The sequence below is a fragment of the Orcinus orca genome, chromosome 4 (assembly GCF_937001465.1).
Source record: "Orcinus orca chromosome 4, mOrcOrc1.1, whole genome shotgun sequence".
NCBI classification, from domain to species: Eukaryota; Metazoa; Chordata; class Mammalia; order Artiodactyla; family Delphinidae; genus Orcinus; species Orcinus orca.
Genome location: NC_064562.1, coordinates 18,338,883 through 18,344,461, shown reverse-complemented (window position 1 = coordinate 18,344,461; position 5,579 = coordinate 18,338,883). Strand labels below are relative to the sequence as shown.

The 5,579-nt window shown below is 37.1% G+C and overlaps 1 long non-coding RNA gene across 1 annotated transcript in view; it reads right to left on the bottom strand.

The window, feature by feature from the left end:
- The window catches only part of LOC125964246 (uncharacterized), a 96,783-nt gene that overhangs the window by 45,540 nt on the left and 45,664 nt on the right, over positions 1–5,579 (bottom strand). The gene's annotated exons all lie outside the window — the stretch shown is intronic.

The window sequence follows — 5,579 nt, the reverse complement described above, 5'->3', positions numbered from 1 at the left end:
GATACTGGCTGGCTCAGGGAACTGCTGGGAGGCCCAGAGAATTGAACTTGAAGTTAACTGCCTGGGAACGATTCTGAACATCACACAGCTCAGTTGGCCCAAAGAAGAAACTGCTGCTTCTGTTGTCCTACAGAGCATTAGGGAAGGTGCTGCCACCTCCCAACTCCCCTCTAGGCCACTTTTGTGCTGGGAACTGGACCCTGAAACCACAGAGAAACTGCATACACTGGTGCTGCTACCATCGAAAGAAGCAGCATAGTGCACACACCTTGATTTTAGCCTTGCAAGACTTATTTTGGACTTCTGACTTCCAGAGTTTTATGAGAATAAATTTGTGTTGTTTTAAGCTATTAAGGTTGTGGTAATTTATTAAAGCAGCGACAGAAAACCCAAGACACCCTTTTTACCAGAGAGATAAGAGAGAGGAGAGAAATAGGGAGAGACACAGAGAGATCAGTCAAGACGATGATGATGACTGCAGTGATGCAGTTTGAAACCCTTGATTTATTTGTGTCTAAGCCAGTACCACCCCTGCAAACTGCAGTTACTCGGCAGACACATTTGTTTTGAACACCAAATAATTTGTATGTATTTCTACCACCTACAACGGAAAGTCTTAAAAATACAGGGTAGCAATCTCATTTTCAAAATTTCCAACTTGTAAAGTGTAAGGAAAATGAAAGTATAGAACAAGCAAGTTTCTTCTTTGCCATGCACACAGGTAAAGTGTATTTCTTAAAGAAAGAAGAATGCTTTCTGAATTCTGTGCACATTAACCAAGCACACTCCGATGGAGACAGTATTACAGGTAAAAAATGTTCAAAAAATCTCTGAAGACATAAGAAAGTCAATGCCTCCATTACTCACTGTTGAATATAAACTTATTTATTGGGTGGTGGTGTGACGAATTGGGAGATTGGGATTGACATGTATACACTGATGTGTATCAAATGGATGACTAATAAGAACCTGCTGTATAAAAAAATAAAATTAAATTTAAAAAAACACCTTACTTATTATCTTGGGATAAAATAGCAAGCATTTAGCTTCTGAATTATTAAAGTTCACTGGTTTCAAGAGTGAAGTTGTCATTTTGGCCAAATACAAATTTTGTTCTTGTTTTAGGAGAGTTAATTCCCCTGAAATAGTCTGGTCATGCAGAATTTAAAAAGAAGCAGTACCTAGATCTTTTGGGAGTATGATTAACTGTAGCTCAACACCTGATAAATCTAGTGTACACTTTTACATTAGTCATTTTAGATAATATAACTTTCCTCTAGTTTGGAAGGCACACATCGGTTACAAATGCAAAGGCAGTTCAAACAAGGATCATAGTCACTCATATACTTTGACAAAAAGATGGTCAATCTATGTGGAAAATGCATCTTTATTTTTATTTTGGGAGAGACATATAGAAAAAGGAAACATTCAAAGTTGAATCAATTTTGGTAATTAAAGGGGTGAAAAATATTACAACTGGATTTCTGCTGGCATTTAGACATAGGTAAAAGGTGTTCTAAGCTTGAATCCAACAGTGGTTTGAATGACCTACTAATTTTACCTTCATGTAATTGGTCTGAAGTTATATACCTTTTCACATTTATGTATAGTTTATTATATGCCTGACACTGTGCTAAACACTTTACCCACATCATTTCATTTCATTGTCATAGCAACCCAATGGACTAGGTACTGCTTTTATTTTCATTTTACCAGTAAGAAAACTGAGGGCTGGAGAGATTAAGCATCTTTCCCGATATTATAAAACTAATAAGTGGAAAAGACAGGATACACATTTGACAGTTAGATTCAGATACTTCAGAGCCTACTTTCTTTTTTTTTTTTTTTTGCGGTACGCGGGCCTCTCACTATTGTGGCCTCTCCTGTTGCGGAGCACAGGCTCCGGACGTGCAGGCTCAGCGGCCATGGCTCACGGGCCCAGCCGCTCCATGGTATGTGGGATCTTCCCGGACCGGGACACGAACCCATGTCCCCTGCATCGGCAGGCGGACTCTCAACCACTGCGCCACCAGGGAAGCCCAGAGCCTACTTTCTAAACCAATAACAACAGATCAATTCCAGCTTGAACTTACATATGCTACCTTTGTTTCATTATATTCTTCTGGTGTTTATGCTATGTTCTAGAAACATAAAACTTTATGGAAATACATGACTAACAGCTTCCCTATGGATCTACTAACATGCTAGTTTTGTTAATTTAGAACTATACGAGGAAAGAGTATAAACTAACATTTGGAAGAAATAATTTTTCACGGAATAATTAAAAAGACAGGATTGACAGTTCTTTTCTTGGACTACTGAACTATTTTGGTAGTTAATTAATTGAGACTGATTCTAAACAGATATTTATTATCTCATCTTAAATATCTGAGTTTTCCAGAGTTATATCTTAAGCCTGGTTCACTTACTCTACATATAGAACTCTACCTTCATGATTGCATCTGATCTCATAATTTTAAGCATCACTTATATTCAGATAACTTACACATTTGTATCAATAGCCCAAACCTCTTTCCCTAAATCCAGTTGCTTAGTGGTTATCTTTGTTTAGAAGAGCCACAAACACTTTAAACATTATCAAAGCAGAATTTATTGTCTCTTCCTCTTGACCACATCCCTTTCCGTTATGACCCCCTCAATCATTTTTTATCTTGTATGCCCTGTTCAGTTAGTGGCACCACTATCCATCATCTGAGCATCATTGATTTCTTTCTTGGTCTTGAAGCATCAAAGAGCTAGGTATCTAGGAACTAGTAACCCATGGACCAAGATCTTGGAGAGAAGGTACATAAATTGGTACCTGATGATCCCAACACGCTGTGCTGCTTATCCTCTCCAGGCATGTGCTTACTGTGCATGGTGTAGAACGAGGGGATTAGAAATCAAACAGAAATCATTGGCCAAGAGGTTGAGCAGGAATTTCATCAGTCTTACAATGGTGGGGAGACAAAATTTGGAGTTTAAGGACCTAAAGAAAAGAGGCTATGGTAAACCCTCCAGACTTTCAGTTGAGACCCATGAAGGGAAACATCCTAGAAAGAGTACAAAGTGAAAATATGGAGCTATCACAAAACTGAAATTCAGGGCCTCCCTGGTGGCGCAGTGGTTGAGAGTCCGCCTGCTGATGCAGGGGACACGGGTTCATGCCCCAGTCCGGGAAGATCCCACATGCCGCGGAGCAGCTGGGCCCGTGAGCCATGGCCGCTGAGCCTGCGCGTCCGGAGCCTGTGCTCCGCAACGGGAGAGGCCACCACAGTGAGAGGCCTGCGTACCGCAAAAAAAACCACAAAAACCCAAAAAACTGAAATTCAACTGTGAATTGGTACAACCCAAGAGTATATTCAAGGTGATATATCCCTATTCTAACTACCTACAGGGGAAAAAAAAACCCCAAAACTGAAATCCTTTATTGGAGAAAGAAAGCATGATCCAGAGTTTCAAGTTATCACTACAAATTTTCACACACAACACCCAGTATTTTGTGGAAAATTATAGGTATGCCAGGACATGACCACAACCTAAGAGAGAGAGAAAAAAAACAACAGATAAAAGAAACACAAAGAGATCCATATATTGTATTTATTACATATGAACTTTAAAATAACCATTAATTAATACATTTAAGTAAAAGATGAAAAGATAAGGAATTTCAACAGAAAACTGGAATTATCAAATTATCTTTGAAAATTCTAGAACTAAAAATTATAGTAACTCAAGAACTTAGCTAATGAGCACAATAGATATTAGACATGGCTGAAGAGAGGGTTGATGAAATATAAGAAAGATCAGAAAACATTATCCAGATTGAGTTATGGTGAGAAAAAGAGATAGGAAATGCAAAAAAGAGCTTAAGAATTCTGGGGCATGATGACATTTTCTGATGTACACGTAATCTGAATCCTAGAAAGGAGAGGACAGAGAATGAGCAGAAGCAATATCTGAAAACATGATGACATAAATTTTTAAAAATTTATGAAAGACAAAATAATAGAATCTAGAAGGGTTATGAACTTCAAGCAGGATAATTAAAACACCATCTAGACTAATAATAAACAAATTATTAGTCAAACTGCTGAAAGTGAAATATAAAGAGAAAATCTTGGAAGCAGCCAGAAGAAAAACAGTAAGACGCCTCAACAGAAATGATGAAAATAACAACAACAACAAAAAAAACTAGAAGTTTCTGTAATCAAGTGAAAACAAATACCTTAGAATTCCAAACAGGCAAAATTATCCTTATTAAAATAATTTAAGATGGATCATAGAACTAAGTGTAAAAGGTAAATGATAAAACTTCTGGACTAAATAATAAGAAACTATCTTCCTGGCCTTGGGGTAAGCAATTATTTCCTAAACAAAACATACTAACCACAATAAAGAACACTGGAAATTTGGACTTCACTGAAATTAAGAACTTACGTACATGAAAAGACAACGTTAACAAGTGATAAGGGAAGCCAAAGATCAGAAGACTACAATCACAAGGCATATCTACCCAAAGACTGTTACCCAACAGGAAGGCTGACTATACCACAGGGTTAGTGAGGATGTGGAGAAAGGAACTCTCATAGTTTGCTAATGGGAGTGTTAATTGGTACAGCCACTTTGGAAATCTGTTTGGTGGTATCTATTAAATGGTCTACTCTTAAATGATCAGCAATTTCATTCCTAGTATAATGAGTGCTTATGTTCACCATGTAAATGTACAAGAATGATCATAGAGCTTTATTCATAATCTGAGTCATCTGAAAACAACCTGAATATGTATCAATATGATATGGGATAAACCAACTGTGGTAATTCATACAATGGAATATTATTCAGAAAACTGCTACATGCCACAGAATGAATGGATCTCATAGATACAATGTTGTGCAAAAGAAAGCAGGCACAAAAAAGCATATACTGTATAAGTCCATTTATATGAAGGTTAAAAGCAGGCAAAACTAATTTGTGGTTATAAAGGTCGGGATAGTGTTAGCTCTGGGGAAATCTTGATTAGGAGGATACAACAGAGCCTTCTAGCCTGCTGGAAATTCTTCTAGAGTGCTTGAGCTAGGTCATGGTAACATAAGTGTTTACATATGTAAAAATTCATTTACCTGTAATGAAAGACATTTTCAGAAAAAGAAAAAAAATGAGAGACTTAATCAATAGTAGGTGTGCATTAAAAGAAATAAAAAAGGCAGTGCTTCAATTAGAAAGAAATGATCCTTGATGAAAGCATGGAAATGCAGGCAGCAGTAAATAGCAACAGAAAGGGTCAAATGTGGGTTAACATTAACTGTATAAAACAATAATAGTAATGCCAAATGACATTTGTAATATCTAGAACTAAAATACCTGACAGCAATAGCACAAAGGGAGGCAAGGAGCAGTTAACAGAGTGGAAGTGTTCCAAAATCCTTGCATTGTCTGGTACTTGTAAAAGTACTAGTTTATAATAGACCTGAGTAAGTGAAGGATGTATGTCATAATCTCTAGAGAAGTAATACAAGCCACAAATGAGAATCACATAAGCAGATCTTCAATTTCTAGCAGTTATATTTAAAACTAGT